Source organism: Periplaneta americana, chromosome 10 (assembly GCF_040183065.1).
Source record: "Periplaneta americana isolate PAMFEO1 chromosome 10, P.americana_PAMFEO1_priV1, whole genome shotgun sequence".
NCBI lineage: Eukaryota > Metazoa > Arthropoda > Insecta > Blattodea > Blattidae > Periplaneta > Periplaneta americana.
Window position 1 is genome coordinate 147,359,016 of NC_091126.1, and position 19,134 is coordinate 147,378,149.

The window sequence follows — 19,134 nt, forward strand, 5'->3', positions numbered from 1 at the left end:
TTCCAGAATTTTATTACAGCTGAGTGAGGAATGTTGTTTGAGAGAGAGGATTAGCAAGAGGGTGAGGTATTGTAACTGTATGTAGGCTTTAACCACGCAGATAAGGAGTCGAATAAGAGAGCATAACAAGAGGGTGGGGTATACTAAGTTATGAAGTATGAAGGTTTAAATGCGCAGGTAAAGGGTCGAATACCAATACTTTTCAGGTTAATGGCACCAGTGAGTTCAATGACCAAGATGTTTCATTGCTGTTAAGTATATTGCTGAAAATTACATCGAATATATTCCACAAAATCAGCATATTATGAGGGACTTGAGCGCAACAAACGGGGTATTTTATAAAGGCGTTATATATGAAATGTGCAGGGACTGGACAAAAAAGCGTATTACATGGAATAGCGTAATAAGCGGGCGCATCTTATCGAGGTTTTACTGTACAATGTAGATTCAAAGGATAGAGAGAGAAAAGTCAAAGTACTTCAATGTATGAATGAGAAAACATCATTACAAAAGAAATGAAATCGTATAAATATATATATATATATATATATATATATATATATATACATTAACAATATTAAGGGTATAAGTATAGATCTTCATATTCCTCCTCGTTCCTATGTTAATACATATCGTACCGCATTCATCTCTGGTTATAAGTGATGCAAATTACCAAATTGTGGATGAGTCTCATGCAAAAAGAAGAGTTACTGGTAAAATTATCACAAAAATGAATAAAGCATTAGAAGATTTTATCCCTATGTTGTAAAGAAAATGTTAACGACTCTAAACCCAGTGAAATCCTCCTACCAGATATTTACCCTAAGACACAACCCACCACAAATCCAAATACTATTAAATAAAACACCTATCCAACCAACAAAGCAGTCGACCACCTGTTATTCCAGTGCCCACTACAAGAACGCAAGAGATACCGGCTAGAAACCCACCTTAGCATGTGCGATACAACTTTCTCACCACCAATTACAAAAGTTCTTCTGAAGCAATGTTGCATAAAGGAATTTCACATATTTATTACAGGTGTATTTAAGACCTTGTAGAAATAACAGTATTTAGTAACAGTGTCCTATTTATTCTTTTGCAGCCAAATTTGTAACTTTTAAAAGCATGGTTATCATGTTGAAGTGTATGTGTTGTAAAGGATGCTTGATTTGTTGTGTATGTGAGTCATAGTTATGGGATGCTTGATTGTGTTTGTGTGACTACTGTGTATTAATTTATGATGTATGTTAGGGAAAGTTGCTTAATTATGTTATAGAGTACTGCTATAAGAAATGTTTTGTTTATGTGTTGTAACTGTTTTCTGTATGTCTCAATTGATGACTGATGTTTGATTTGCAATCGCAATGTTTAAAATACGGAATGTTTAGGTCTTATTTCCATTGTATAAGCTAATTTATTTTCTTTTCAATTTGTTTTATGATTAGGCCTATTTTTTGTGTAAAACTATAGCCCTAGCATACATATGTAAAATAGGGCTACCCCCCATTGGAGATACAATAATAATAATAACCAACAAAGCAACGAGCCAAAATACTTAGGAATTTATTTTGATCAGAAATTAACTTACAAAACTCATGTAGACAAAACCTGAACATCGGCACAAAACAAATTAATGTTCATGAAAAGACTTGTTTCTACAGATCAACACTAAATACAACATACAAATCAATCTTACATGAAACCAATTCTACATTATGCTCTGAAATTTTAATTACAGCACCACAAAAGTATTTAAATAATTTATAAAAAGTCAAAACCAAGATGTGTTAGAAGTATTCCAATACAAGAATGCAAACTCTTATAAAGAATAGGCCAATACAATGTGATATTAAAAAAAAAAGAGAATAACATTGTATGAAAAATGATTGGAACATTTATTTAACTAAAACTGCAATATAAAGAATCAGAAAGGATATATAATATACACAAGGTTTCTTACAACTTAAAGAAAAATATAGTGTACCACAGTTGGCAGAAAAGCTTGTATCCCCTCATTTTCACTGGAATTTGATCTTAATCTACTCTACTTAATCTAACAGAAGAAATTACTGAAAAAGTTTGTCAAGAAGTGATTAAAAAAATTGCTGTAAAAATTAAAAAAAAAATTATCTACACACGGTACCCAGAACAGAATTGGCTTCAGTTTATACAGAAGGGTCATTAGTGAAAATAACCTGTAAACTCTTCTTTTATATTTCTCTTGGAAAGCTAATCATACACAATGATGCTGATTTACAGGCAATACTTACATCTCTATAACAATTATTATTTTTCAGGATGCAAAAATTCTGAGTGCAAGTCCTCCAGGAGAGACTTTAAGACATGAGGCGTCTAGAATCAAAATCCTCCAAGTCCATAAAACAAAATTTGTGGGAAAATGGAAAAAAACTGTTTCCATATAAATAAACAATCTTGGGATATAAACATTGCTTCTATCAAGTATTTGATTATCATTAGATACATTCAAACAAATTACAGGATTGCCCCTTCATTGAAACTAACAAATTCGTGAGGTTAAATTAGCACCTAACTGATTTTGAAACTGAAAAGTGTATTTGGTGGCTTTTGAAAGTAAGAGAATTAGTTCTAAGCATAAAAATGAGTCAAAGAGGAAAACTTTTTAACTTAAACTTTACAAATTATGTAGGCAATGAAAACCAGACATGAAGTAGGATTATGCACATGCTTTAAACATAACAACAGCAGTATAAATTTGAATATACGTTACACTTTTTACACAATATTGTCACATTCCTCTTCCTCCAGATTAAGTTTCTTCTTCTTCTTCACGTTCAATGGTATTTCTTGAATTTATAATCTCCAGATAAATTTCAATGCTCTTGCCAATCAGGCCCAAAATGCTTCTCCAAAAGTTTGGTCACGTCTTTTACCTTAAGTGAGTTCAAAGGCACTCCAAGGCTTAGAATATCAGGATCAGTCATTTTGAAATTCTATTGTTTTTCTTGTCACTACCTTTATAACAACGGTGTCAGTTCTATAGTTAAACTCATCTTGCACTCTTACCTGTTCTTTCAATGCAGAGCATCTTAAAATAAATCTTTTACAGGGACTGAACTTAAAATGGCAGGAGATCTTAAAATTATGTCTGCCTCTTTCTTCCAGTCTTGAAGAGGTACATCTTCACTTCCAAGATTAAAGACTGTTCCATGTTTGTCAATAATATCTTTATATTCTTGAAGATCTACAATCACTTCCTTATTTCTTTTTCGATTATTCCAAATATGCGATCGGGAGGGAGAAATGAATTCCCAACCACAGGAAATGTAATTTACAATTTTTTAATAGTTAGAGGTGCTTCAGTGAGTAGCCATTTAGAGCACATTCCAATCATTGCTGTATTTTTACTTTGTGCAGTAATAAAATTTTCTTATTGCTGTTTATCTGATGAAGAGTAGAAAATGGAATGGAACTTCTTTATGTCCAACAAACTTAAACTGTTGGATTTCCATTTACTGCCAACAGCATGATTACAAGCTGGTATAGCAGGAGGGCCACAAGAGGAGTACCGACAAAATTATGTAATTAATTACACTGTTCTGCATGGATTTTGTTGTTTTGAAATAAATGAGCGTTTCTGAGTCACAATTTCACACTGATTGCAAAATGAAATCCGTTTTCGCATACCACGTCAGAATTTTTTACAATTCAAAATGTTATGTTTTCAATATTTTTCGTAATATAGTAATATTACAGTGTGCTTGTCGTTTGTTAAAAAGGCACGACAGCTTATAATTTAAACCTTATTACTTAAAATGTATCATAATATATTTTATTATGTTTGTATTTGATATTTATTAAAATCTACTGACTGTATCCGCCCTTAGGGGATGTACAAAATTGTACCCTTCCCCTTAAAATGAACCGAGGTTAAGACATCCGTTGTTTATTCTTGGAGATTTTTATCTGTCTGCAATCAACGTTATCTATAAACAGGAAATTGAAATGTATAGTGTCTCAGGTGATAAAAAATTATGAAGGAAATATTTACTCTTAGAGTTTGCTATTAAAACTAACAAGAATTAGAGAAATGACATAGGGTCCCTGTATATATATTTATTTATGGAAGTGCATTCCAGCTTATGAGGCTACAGATTTCCTTACTGAGATAATAAACGTATCCCCTTTTAAAAGTTGTTTTTTAAAATTAGAGGTTCAGTCTCGTGTAAAAGTGAAGTGTGTAAGTTCTCATTTTTCTGAGAGAGTACCGTACAACATAATAGTGTTGTTTCGTAGAAATGTTGAAACGTGGTTGTGTAAATAATCCAAACTTGTTTTGCTATATATGTGGGTCATATACGTTAGTAAAACAGAGACAAAATATAACAACTTTTGTAAAGAATACTTACTTTCAATATTTTGGTATTAAGTTAGAAGACCAGGACAAATCCTGGTGCCCCCATAAAGTATGTCGTAGTTGTGTTGAAGAGTTGAGGAATTGGAAAAATGGAAAAAGTCATTGCCCTTTGGTATCCCTATGATTTGGAGAGAACCTACAAATCATGGAGACAATTGTTATTTTTGTACAGTTAAGGTAGCTGGATGTACTGCTAAAAAAAAGAAAGATATTCTATATCCTAACATTCCCTCTGCCATCCGGCCCATACCTCATGGTCCTGATATTCCAGTTCCGCTACCCCCTGAATCAGATACACTGCCATCTGGATCCAGTAGCACTGAAACTGAATCTCCAGTGGATCATACTTATGAACCAGGCAATACTGGTGATGATAGATGTTTTAATCAAAGTGAGCTTAATGATTTAGTGAGGGATTTAAATTTGCCTAAAGAATCAGCAGAACTATTAGGTTCTAGGTTAAAATAAAAGAAAGTATTGGCTGAAGGTACATATTTTTCATGATACTGGCATCGTCAGAAGGAACTTGTCCCTTTTTTGTTGAAGAAGAAAATTTAGTGTATTTCCAAGACATCCTTGCCGTCTTAAAATTTTATAACATAAACTATAATTCCAAAGAGTGGAGGTTCTTCATAGATTTTTCTCAGAATAGTCTTAAACGTGTTTTGCTTCATAATGGAAACATTGCGGACTGTTGCTGGATGTTAAAAAGGGACTGCTCTGAACAACATGCGAGGAGGTCAAGGAGGAGAAAATTTGAAGTGCAATATTGAGGTAAGGTTATGAAAGTGCTTATGATTATTAATTAATATTAATTAATGGTTAATTATTGACAAATAGCAAATTGTGGCCTAGTTTTTCTCACAAAATTCTTGTTGAAAATAATTTTTATGACGTTTCACAAAGCTATAATTTCATTTCTAGTTATTCATGAATTGTCTGAAAACCTGACGTGATGGGGAAAAAATGGAGATTATTTTCGAATTCAGCACAAAAAATCCGTTTAGAATCGCCTATCAGATTGAAAACAACAGAAAATAAGTTCTGAAATGCAGAACGGTGTTATTAATTGGTAAGAATAGGCGTACATTATGTTATAATAATTTAATACTGTACATAATATTTATATTCATCATATTATGTTTTCCATGTAATGAAAATATAATTTCAACCACACATACCTTTCTTTCCTTTTTTCCATTTCTCCCTATTTAGTGTTTTTACACGAGCTTTTCTTTGTGAACATTTTTGTAACTCACTGCTCACTCTATCCACCATTTCACTGAATATTATTAGAGTAGAAATTGAACTTAATAAGGTTTAACAGAAGCTTAACCACATAAATAATAAATCAACATCACACAGCTGAGGAATACTGGATAAAGCAGTCCCACAACCTGATTGGCAGAAAGGGACTTGGAGGTTTTTGAAACTAACAATGGCCGAAATTCAGTTGGATCTAGCGAATATTGAAACTAACCCTACATTTTGTCCAGCATTTTCAGAGGAATCCAGTGGATATTGCAGAAAATAATACCAGCACCGGATTGGCCATGTGAAGATACACAGAAAAATAACTTTATCTCATTTTTTTTCTTCGATGGACTTGGCGGGTTTTGATTCTAGACGCTCACATGTGTCCCGTGTAGGACTTTTCCAACGCATTAAAGATTTCCAAGCCTAAATTAAAGACTCTAAACTAAATGTCTCTTCTAACAATACCTTAATTGCATAGTTATAGACATAAGTGTAACTAAATTGCTTTAGGTACGTACTTAAACCTCCATCAGGATATATGTTCCAACTCAGGAACTACAGGTTCGATGAATGATGAATTCAGCAAAAAAAAAATAATAAATAAATAAATAATAATAATTTATTTATATTTAATGTGCTGTACAACAGCCAGTGGCCAATTACAGTTCAGCACAAATATAACAAAAACATAATACAAAAATAATTATTACACATAAATACAATTACAATTAATTACAATAATGATGATGAATGGATAAATAATGGATGACTTCAAAATACATAACTAAGAATACTATGAGACAATGATAATGAGTATAATGCCTAAAAGAATACATAAATGATAAATCGTTGCCAAGAGCAAACTAAGTCTATACATTGAAGGGATCGAATTCACAGCCATGCATGTTGGCATTTTTAATGCATCTGGAGACTGGTGAAAGAAATTTCGAATTTCTAATATAGAAACGTTTGTGGGCTCTCAAATTTTTTGTTGGAGTACGTAAGGTAATATTGTTTAAGAGAGAGTCACAGGATATATCACCTTTGAGGACTTTACAAAAGAACAGATAATCTAGCTCATGGCATCTAGCATATAGATTTTGACAATTAAAATATTCACATTTTCTCTCATAACTGTACCCAGAATTATTGGACAGAAATCTGAAAGAACATAGAGATATAAATTTTCTTTGTATATTTTCTAATTTAGCCAAGTCCGTAGTTGTAATCGAGTTCCAAACTACAGATGCATATTCGAGTTTCGATAGCACCAATGTATAGTAAAGCATTAAAAGAGAATCGGGCGTGGAAAAAGAATAAGTTATTGAACGTATTATTCCTAACATTCTGATTGCGTGATTGTAAATGTAATCAACGTGACTATGAAAATACAATTTACTGTCAAAGAATATTCCCAAATCTTTTACGCAATCCGTTCTGTTAATTAGAACATTATTTAGATAATAATTAAATTTCAGTGAAGAAGTTTTTCTAGAAAAGGTTATCACATGAGTTTTGGATACGTTAATTTTCATACCATTGTCTTCCGACCATTTAGCGACTGAATTAATGTCACATTGAAGTGATTGACAGTCAGTACTACTTTTGATTGTACGAAAAATTTTTTAAATCGTCTGCAAATAATAAACAGTCAGAAGTTATTCTTTTACATATATCATCTATGAATATAAGAAATAGGAGAGGTCCTAAAGTAGATCCCTGCGGGACTCCACAATTTATATTATAAGAATAAGAGTGTATATTAAACAGTCTTACACATGAAACTCTATTACTTAAATAATTTTCGAACCAGTTTACATACTTACAGAATGGCCAATATTTCCTAACTTATGAAGAAGAATATAGTGCGGAACTACATCAAAAGCTTTACTGAAATCGAAATATATTGAATCAGTTTGTCCCTGCGTTTCAATTATTGGTACAATTTGATTTAGATATGTGACCAGGTTAGTGACAGTGGATTTAGTTTTAGTAAATCCATGTTGAGAAGAATTGAGCTTGTTTTCCACATAAAACGATATATGTTTGTGAATAATGGTTTCAAAAATTTTTGAAAAGTTATTTAGGATCGAGATAGGTCTGTAGTTTCTGACACATATATATATATATATATATATATATATATATATATATATATATAGGAATAATTACAGCTTGTTTCCATAGTGAGGAAAATTCACCATTTTTCAAACTAATATTAAATATGTGAGCTAAAAGAGGAATAAATATATCAGAGCATCCTTTAATTATAAAATTTGGAATACCATCAGTGCCAATTGTTTTTGTTGGTTTCAGTTTTTAAATTGCTTTACGAACGTCATCATGTGTTACTTTAGGTATAGGTAATGAGTCTGTTATATTCGTAATAATGTTTTCATATGTATGGCTATGTTTAGTCTGAACAGATTTGAAGTGATCAGCAAAAGCACTGACAACGTCTAATTGATCTGTGATGTGTTTATCGTTAAGAATTAAATCAGAGGGATAATTATCTGTCTTCCGAAATGATTCAACATATTTCCAAAACTTTTTTGGTTCCGTTTTAAGATTTTCATTAATATTTTGAAGCCATGATAATTTGTCCGATTTAATTTTAGATTTCACAAGTTTTCTATAGTAGGAAAATGTTTGATAATAAAATTCAGTTTTGAATTTTTTATATTTTTTATGTGCATGGTCTTTCTTTCCAATAAGTTTATGCAAGGTGTTAGAAAACCATTGTGGATAACTAGACCTTTTGACTCTAGTGACAGGAACTACCTGGGATATGACACTATTAACTACTGAACATAGTGAGCTAGCTGCATCATTAACATCAACAGCTTGGTAAACACAGGACCAATCGTAATTATATAGACTCCAATATAAATTCAAGTAATCACCTTGAGAATAATTTGGGAAAGAATTTTGTTGATTCTGGGGAGAAAAATTTAGTGTGGCTTCAAGAGTTATTGTTAAGGGAGGATGATAGTCATCCTGCAAGACTAGTGAGTGAGTGGGCAGATTGACCTCAGTCTCGGTTAAATTTGTAAATACAAGATCAAGTAAGTTTTTGTTATTAACTGTTGAATTTACTTGTTTCAATCCAAGAAAGCAAGAAGATGAAAATAACTCTTGAGCGTTAATTTTGGAGTAGTAATGGATGTTATTAGCACAACAACCAGATGACCAGGTATATTAAAATCGCCGAGAAAAACTACTCTATTATTGTGTGTATCGAGATGATTTTCAAGAAAATTTAGATAAGATTTTAGAAACTTTGGATCAGTATCGGATGGAAAGTAATGATTACCAATTAACAAATTGAATCAGTCTGCCATAGGAATCTGAATCCATACACACTCGCTAATGAATTCTAAGTCATGTCTCCGGTATACTACAGGTATTTCATTGTTGACAGCTATTAAGACACCACCACCACGGGTTTTATTGGTATCCTCAAATTTTCTATCACCACGAAAAATGGTATAATAATTAGGGAATAAATTATTATACTCAACAAGCTCTTGAAGCCATGTTTCTGTCAAACAGACAATAGTGTCAGCATTACTAACAACATTTCCGAAAAATTCATCAATTTTAGTGTTTAATCCTCTGACGTTCTGATAATATATTTCAAGATAATTGCCTGAACTATACATTGTATATCAATGGTAAAACTAAGAGGCAGTCCCGTTGGATCCCTCAGGTTCTCTAGCAGTAGAAGCATAGTGTTGCTCCGGTTTTAATTTACCATAGAAAGGTGCAATAAGACATCCGACTGGCCAGACACCGGTGTTGTTAATTAAGTGGAAATATTTTTCCTCAACCGAAATATGGAAAGAGGAATAAGTTTCGTATTTTGTCTTTAATTTGGTTACTACCAGAGAACTTAGAGTAAGTTGGTTCTTTAGAGAATCCTCAATACTTTTACCATTAACTTTCGGACTTCGTAGACTATGTAGACTTTTAACATAGTCCAATATGTCACTAACAATATCCAATATGGTCACACTATTTAACCTTACGGTCTCTACCTGTACAGATAAAGAATCCACAGAAGGCAGAGAAGGCAGCTTGAGTTCTCTTGTAGGCGAAATAACTTTTTTCACAGGAAGAACTATTTTTTTAGAACCCACAGGAGTTTCATCACCACGCGACGTCTTCAAGGCACTAATACAACGCTCACAATTATAGGATGAATTGCCTCTCTCCATGTATAAGTCATACTCTGCATCTCCCAAATTGATGCAGTCAAGATGATATCTAAAACCAAAAGGCCCCGCACAATTTAAGAATTTCTGCCTTCCGAAGAACGCAGCACTACAAGCTGGGCATGTATCCCTGCTTGCCGGCATACTGATTTTCACCGTATAACAATATGTAGGCCAATTGACGCAACTACAAACACTGTTACCAGCGCAGCTACGAGCAAACTCATCTACACCGCATGATAGTTCGAAGAATAGTGATGATGATGATGATGATAATGATAATGATAATGATAATAATAATAATAATAATAATAATAATAATAATAATAGGAAACCTGTCTTATAGATCAGCAAAACTCTTAACCGACATTAAAATAAGAAAAATGAACACACACATATCTATAGAATTCACTAAACAACAATGTGAAAATAAAAAGTTGAAAACACTACTAGAGCCCAAAATACAGTAATACTAATAGTCTTCAATCTTATGCAGTTGCCTCATTCAGCTTAGAAACTGGCCACTACTGTCCAGCAGCTTATCTCCATTGAATAAACTTGTTACACACATAACACTGTGTAGCATGCAACAACACAAAATAATATAATAATGAACAAGGAAAACTTACTACTCTGCATCAAACTCCAGAAAATGATTGGGACGGAAGAATTTCAAGTTCCTACATACTGCTGGGAAGCTCGCAAGGAAATGAAGTAGACAAGAACTCCAGAAAATTTCACTACTAAGTGCTACTATTATTACCACCACCACCACCACCACCACCACCACCACCACCACCACCACCACCATTACCACTACTACTACATTTCTAGTGTTTTCATTTGCCCCAAATAATTTTTAACATTGCCTTTAATAATATTCTATTTCTAATAACATTTTTTTTTTCTGCAATTGATAGAACTTCTCATCACGTTTCATTTCTGGGCTTCGTGCTTAGGAGGAACACCTCTTCTTCATACTCTGTCATTCTCGATGATCTTGCAGCAGTATCCTATGGAAAGACGAAAAAAATATTAATCATTTGCATACTATTGTACACAAAAGACACTACTTCTTATCAAAACTGTGAATTTTCTTTAATTGTCTATGTTTCAAAGTTTATCACATTGTTTGAAATTATCCATTTGATCCAAATATGTAAGAAAATTTAATTTTTTTAAGTTACGTTATGTGCTGGCTGCAAAATGTACTATAATTCAAATGCATCCCACTTCATATTCCAGATCATAAATTTTAATTATTACGAAGCACCTATACATTAATTGTTGGTTGGGTTGGAATAACTGTCATACAGTGTATCATTCAATTTCTAGTATTCAAATTAATGTTCCATAGTTTAACCGTTTCTTTTTAGTGATACATTGTAGTATTATTGTTGCATCAGTCGAATAACTGTTTATATCACTGAGTTCATGTTTCCAGTTTAGCTTGTGCTATTGTAAAGTTTATTTTTTCAAGTATTATGTCCAATAAAATAGATTCTGGAGAATTTACAATATAGAAAGCAGAGAACATTTTCCTTAGCCTCAGCCATTCAGCACACTTTGAGAGACGCAGTTATGTCCAAGAAATAGACAGAACAAGATGGAGAAAGTTTTCGTCATTTGTGTGCAATGACCATTCGGACATTGAGGCAGTACAAATATGCATACATTGTTTTAAACATAACGACTTAGAAAGAAAACGAAAAATAAAGAAAAGATTAATATTTATGTCTTAAAACTAACTAATTTGTCCTTCACTAAAGAAAAAATAGCCATAATTTTTTATCATGTATGGTACACAGTTGTAAAGTCCCCTTCTGACCCAATGGACTGCCTGAAATAATATAATAATAATAATAATAATAATAATAATAATAATAATAATAATAATAATAATGGCTTTATTTAACCTGGCAGAGTTAAGGTCGTAAGGACTTCTCTTACACTCAACCAGGATTAAAACTTGCTTAACAGTTGAACATAAAACTGGATCAGAATTAAGTAATTATATACTGATACATAATGAGATCAAAAGAGGTAGTTACATAAAATTTACCTCATAAAATAAAAATAAACATAGTGAAATACATATTAATTTGTTAGAATCAAATACGAATCACATGAAAACAGAAGCCGATAATTCAATAAAAAAAGAAAAATGTACACAGTAAAAATAAAAATAAACACATTAGTATACATATTAGTATTAGATTACAATTAAGTACGATTTACATAATTAAACCAGAAACCGACAATTGAATAAAATGTACACAAAAAATAGATTAATAATAAAAAAACAACAACACAGTGGGATACATATTGGCATTAAGTGATAAATAAACACGATTTAGATAATAAAAATAAGAAACAAAAAAAATAAATAAATAAATAAAAATAAATACAGAGGAACACATTTGCAACACGTTAGGTCTGGCAACTCATCATAAGATATTTTTCTAATTTACACTTAAAGGAAATTAAAGTTCGGCAGCCCTTGACATACAGTACATTGTATGATTATTACAAACCAAAAAAGAAGTAAATTAAAATCATCAGTAACAGTTGCAGAAGACACAGCTCTGCAGTATATATTTACTACACCCTAACTCTGGCTACTAGCAACAGGCATCTATAATGAACACCGATCAAAATACCCCTCATTTCTCATGAAAAACAAGAACTGAAAAGACTACAGTGGACTTTATGTTGTCAGCAAACAGCTAGATACACTACGAAGATTGATTGCTAATATGGTAATCATAAATAGGTCTAGCAATATTCTTAGGTATGAATGAGATCTTAAACTTACCTGTTGTTGATTACTATAGAGACTGTTAACGCCCATTCACCTGGGAGTGTGGAGACAGGATTTACTGGAGAGACACGTGAGATTGATGATGATGGGGCAATACTGATATCCTGAAATAAACATGTATCAATATTAAATGAAAGCGTAAACATAACACTTATTGTATTATATAGACCCTAAAGCAGCATTGCAGCTTTGAGATGTGTAACAAGTAAATTAAACAGATAACGGTAGTCAAAATATGTTAATTAATTAATTAATTAAAACATAACTATGCATCATTTTGTAAAAATGAATTTATTTTACGACGCTGTATCTACATCTAGGTTATTTAGCGTCTGAATGATAAGGTGATAATGCCGGTGAAATGAGTCCGGGGTCCAGCACCGAGAGTTACCCAGCATTTGCTCGTATTGGGTTGAGGGAAAACCCCAGAAAAAACCTCAACCAGGCAACTTGCCCCGACCGGGATTCGAACCCGGGCCACCTGGTTTCGCAGCCAGACGCGCTGACCGTTATTCCACAGGTGTGGACTGTAAAAATGAAGATAAAGTAATTTTGTTAATCCTTTTCTAAACTTTTCCTCTTGACCCATCAAAACTTCAAATAATTATTAATGCATCGAAGGCTGTAATACATAACAGTGAACGTTTTATAACAGCTGAGTTTAAATTTAAATCTAATTTGTCTTGTATTATGGTGAAACGAGCGTTGAGCGACTTTCGCCGATTTTGGAAGACACCGACACACTTGAACTGCCAACATAGAAGACAAAAATTCACACTCAATCACTTTCACCTTCATCTTGACGGGATAATGAAAGCCTAAACTAACCTAATCTAAGTGCGTCGGTGTCTTCCAAAATCGGCGGAAGTCGCTCAACGCTCATTTAACCATATACTGAATAATTCATTCTTTGAAATCCAACATTTCATAATAGTTACGTCTATGCCTAACCTAAAAATATTACGTATAATATTATAACTATTCTACTTACATTTTGGACATTTTTTTTCTTGTGTAGTCGAATTACCCGCACGCTTCCATGTATATTTCTTGCTTTTATTATCACAGAAGTGACAGAAGAAAAACAAATAGTTTATTGTAATCAAAGAGTTTGTAATAATATATTACAAACTCTTTGATTGTAATTTAATATCGCCAATAACCTCACAAATAAACACAACGATCCAGAATCCCTTGCGTCTGAGCATGACAATCAGAGTTGCCAACCTGAACACGAGCGAGTCGGCTACAAACATCCCGAAATTCAGCTACGAAGACTGAAATTAAGCTACGCTCAAAACTTGAAGAATTTGTGTATATGATGTTCAATCTGCTGCGTTTAACGATGATTTCATTGCGCGTTATATTAATTTAATAAAAATAATTCGAAAGAGCTGCGAATACAATTATTATTATTATTATTATTATTATTATCATTATTATTATTATTATTATTATTATTATTATTATTATTATTATTAATTGGGTTATTAATGTTAATGTTCATAGTAATCACTATTATTTAAAAAAAACGAAAAATCAATACATAGGCCTAATCAACACACTTCTATAGGTTTGGTAAAGCGTTGCTAACCCACTCTACAAAGCATGCAGCGCTATAAAGAAGGGAAAGTACCGGTATTTATTAACTCACCTAATGAAATCTAGTTGATCCTTCTGATAACACTTGCTAACACATACAAAAAAAAGTCACAGTGTCCATGTGTTTACATATTTGTCTACGTATTTATAGGCACATATTTACAGTTACAATTTTGTAACACTAACACACATTAATGAAGCCATCAACCTCTTTTTCTTCCTGTTGTTCGTCACTTGGTCCTGCCTTAGGATATAACACTGACTTGTCATTGATCTTAGCATGCGATGATAACAGGAGATCAATCAGTGTGTTCGTAGCAAGCTTATTGCGTGGATTAATTCCTCTTGGATGATTGACACTCACTGTCAGAACTCAAGATGAAATCACAACACACTACACTAAACTGCACAAAAAAGTTACATTTACTAAGTAGGTCCTATCTTAGTGGAACTCGACTGACTGGAAATCAGACACATGTAAGACTGTTTTCCTTATTTCCAGTATACTGACGGGGAAGACGCCATAAAAGGAAATAAATAATAATGAAACATAAGACTCACACATTTTGAAAACTGGACGTTCCCGGCCTTCCCACGCATACAGTATCTATCTCATTGCCAATTTGTTGCGACATTTTGTGCAAAATGTTGTAGGCCTAAACACTGTATCATCAGAAGACCTTTCGTAAAGTGCGGTATGTCTGGAGATATTTTAGAGAACTTTAGAGATAGCCCTTATTCTTGAGTAATAAATAGAACCGAGGATCAATGTTATGATGTTTACAATGTTTTGCACTAAGTGTCGCAATAAGTGGACAATTGGATAGATATGCGTGGGAACAGCCAGTTTTTAAAATCTAAGACGCTTAAGTTTCATTGTTATTTGAAGTCGGAGTACGGTTATTTTTGTGGAGTTGGCGACCCCTAATAAAAACTCTGCTGTGTGCCTGGAAGTTCACCAACAGAGGAACTGTCAGGTTACTGGTTTACTTTTGGTGGGTATGCGACCCCTAATAAACCGCCTGACGGGTGTCTGCAAATTCACGAGTACAGAAATTGTCAGCTAGGTAATAAACGCTATTCACATAACAGGAAAATAAAACTGAAAATAGCATGCTATCCTTGCCATAAATGTGGGTCACATTGTTCAGAATTCAGTCTGTGACACAAAGTTTCTACCGGTATATTTTCGTAATTTTAATGAGGAAGTGAGGAAATTCTGGTGGGTATTAATGAGAAAATAAATTTGTTGAAAGAAAGTGTTTACACATAAAAGTAGAGTATTCACACATGGTCGCTCGATTGAATCTCAATTCGGCTACATTTTGACATTCGGCTACGACCATTCTGCTACAAGCTACATGACTAAAAATTAAGCTACGCTTAGCCGAATTCGGCCACGGTTGGCAACGCTGATGACAATTGCAAGTCTGCACCTGCGCAGTAACATTTACAGCATCGTGTAACATTTGCCAAAGGTAATACGCCGACTATATATAACCACAGCATAGTCTTTTTTTTTTTTTTTTTTGCATTAGACAAACATAAAAGACCTAAGAGCGTACTCCACCCTCTAGCTTGGAACGACAACGTACAAGACGAATACCAACTTGAACACTAAATAACCACTTGACTCTACACAAAGACAAGTCTATTAATGCACTAATAATGTTATTTCTCTGTTTCAGGGTCATCACGTTATTGGCAGCATAGATGCATTGTTCCTATTGTAAACATTTTTTTTGTACCTTTAATGTATTTGTATTTTGAATAATGATTAAAACAAAACCTCCCACCTGAACATATTCCGACCCCACTATAGCCAATTGGTTTGTCGTCAGCACGACATCTCATCCTGCTTTAGGTTTTTCCGTGGTTTCCCTTGAGCAATAAGGCAAATGTCGGGATGAGCCCTAAAAGAAATGGGCCACGGACCTCTTCCCTTCCCCCACTCTTTCTCTTCTACTATCACAAAGAACTTGCTAATTTCTTAGATAACAACCCTGAATTATGATAATAGGGCTAACGGCTTCGAAGCTGGGTACCTGGTTCTAATGAAGTGCACTGGTAGCAATCTAAACATGGGGGCATGAGATAGTTACTCTGCCTGCCATTAAAAATTCACTTCACTAAATCCCCAAGGTTAAAAAAAATACTATATACAGTCGCGAAGCTCAATATGTAGTAAAAATGCAAACATGGGTAGTTGCCCACCACTAGGATCGCTACTATCGCCTCATCATCGCAGATCTCTCTCCTAGCAGACGACAAAATATGTTACACTTTCGTTGTCGTGTTCTTTTGGAAAAATTAACACCTTCCTTCCATTATTGAAATTTTAAATGCATAAAGTTAATTTATTATTTTAATGAAGTATATTGAATTTCACCATAAACTCGAAGATACCTGCAAGAAATAAATTAATATAATTTTTGTTTGTGCAAAACGAACTGAAATTTACTATAATAGCTTCACTCATTCAAGATTATAGCGATAATTAACTATGAAACCAATAAATATTAATTTACATTTCTCTTTACAACAATAATATTGGAAACATGAATTAATGGAGTAACTTACGTGTACAGGTACTTGTAGTGTAAGCTTACGTAGTTAACAAAGTGGGATGAGGTTAAGCAATAATAATCACACCAGAATTGGAAATAAAACGTGATCAATAAATTTTATTGTAACAGACTTTCTCTACGTCTCTAGTAAAGTAACAAATAAAAATAACAACAAAATTAACAGCTATAATTAAAAACATATCCTTTGAAAAAAAAAGTAGGCCTAAGCAATAATAATCCCACCAGAATTGAAAATAAAACGTGATCAATAAATTTCATTAAAACAAACTTAATTTTTCTACGTCTCTAGTAAAATATTATTATTCCAATTATTGTATTTTAGCCATTAACATTTTCATTACAACCAATAACGAACATTTCACAAGCATCAATGTGAAATACGCAACGAGCTAGCACTCGATGGAAATACGACACAGTCCAAAGTCGACCGTGGACAGTCTATTGTTTCTAGTTGCTAACCGCTTGGAGCGCTTTATCGCGAGATTTGCAAAAAATCACCACAAGCTTCGCGACTGTACATCTACTATATACAGTCGCGAAGCTTGAGGTGATTTTTTGCAAATCTCGTGATAAAGCGCTCCAAGCGGTTAGCAACTAGAAACAATAGACTGTCCATGGTCGACTTTGGATTTAGAGTGGACTGAGTCGTATTTCCATCGAGTGCTAGGTCGTTGCGTATTTCGCATTGATGCTCGTGAAGAAAAATCCTAACATCTATTTATTATTTTACTCCTAGATGCAAAAAGTGGTTAAGAAACAGCAGGAGGGAAGATCTAATGACAAAGAATGAAGCATATCTTTATAATAATATAAATTTTTGCTCTCTTCATTTCGAAAACACAATTCATGAATGAAAACAGAGATAAATTAATCTGGAATGCAGTTCCAACTTTATTTGATGTTCCAAATAAACCTGTTCTTTTATTACCTGCAGCTGAGAAACAAAAGCTTTGCACTAATTTCTACGTCTGTATCAGCTGATTCCTTGAATAATTGTACATTTTCAGACAACTTAGGCCTACTTTTTTCAAAGGATATGTTTTTAATTATAGCTGTTAGTTTTGTTGTTATTTTTATTTGTTACTTCACTAGAGACGTAGAAAAAGAAAGTCTGTTACAATAAAATTTATTGATCACGTTTTATTTCCAATTCTGGTGTGATTAATATTGCTTAACCTCATCCCACTTTGTTAACTACGTAAGCCTACACTACAAGTACCGGTACACGTTAGTTACTCCCATTAATTCATATTTCCATTATTATTGTTATTATATTGTTGTAAAGGGAAATGCAAATTAATATTTATTGGTTTCATAGTTCATTATCTATAATCTTGAATGAGTGAAGCGATTATAGTAAATTTCAGTTCGTTTTGCACAAACAAAAATAATATTAACCTATTTCTTGCAGGTATCTTCGAGTTTATGGTGGAATTTAATATACTTCATTAAAATAATAAATGAACTTTATCCATTTAATATTTCAATAATGGAAGGAAGATGTTAATTTTTCCAAAAGAACACGACAATGAAATATTTTGTCATCTGCTAAGAGAGATCTGTGATGATGAGGCGATAGTAGCGATCCTAGTGGTGGGCAACTACCCATGTTTGCATTTTTACTACATATTGAGCTTCGCGACTGTATATAGTAGACTGTGATATAACGTAGCCACTGATCATAGACAAATAACTGATTAATCGGTGTCTATCAGTCCCGTAAAAGTAACCTGGCTACAACTCGGGCTAGTTTAGCACGCTCGTAGCGTGGGCTAGCGTGATGTCTATGCATAGCACCCTTACTGTATAGCATAAAAATATAATATAAATTACGCAAAACCCATTTTCTGATGTGTTATCTTATGTCGTTTGCACACTTTGAACTTTTCTGCCGCTAGAGGGCTACTGTCGCGCCAGCTTTCAAATGTTGGCATATTTCATACTTATGAATTGCGCGATTGTAAGTATTAGACAGTGTTTAAACCTTGAAGGTATTAGGACATAAGGGTGTTATTCATAGACATTTCGCAGAACGCGCTACGAGCGTACTAAGCTAGCCCCGGCTATCCACTGGTTACTAGTACAGAATTCAAATCATATCCTATCGCTAACAGTGGTTTATGAATACGAAAAACGCTGATAATCCACTGAAAACCCGCGCTAAAAATATCTATGAATACGGCCCTAAAATTGTATTGCAATGGCTTCCCTAGATAAAATAAGAATATGTCCAGGGGTGCAGTCGTAAATAAA

General features: G+C 33.3%; 1 long non-coding RNA gene across 2 annotated transcripts; it reads right to left on the minus strand.

Annotated features, from left to right (window-relative positions):
- Positions 1 to 1,543: 1,543 nt before the first annotated feature.
- LOC138708085 (uncharacterized) lies at positions 1,544 to 13,899 on the minus strand. 2 transcript variants are annotated; one of them, XR_011334569.1, is made up of 4 exons: positions 13,683 to 13,899; positions 12,686 to 12,795; positions 10,767 to 10,883; positions 1,544 to 9,922 (listed from the first exon to the last, which is right to left on the minus strand). It is a non-coding gene; the product is annotated as an uncharacterized lncRNA (long non-coding RNA). The 2 variants fall into 2 exon arrangements; XR_011334568.1 differs by lacking the exon at positions 1,544 to 9,922 and having other exon boundaries at positions 10,656 to 10,883.
- Between the last annotated feature and the right edge of the window lie 5,235 nt (positions 13,900 to 19,134).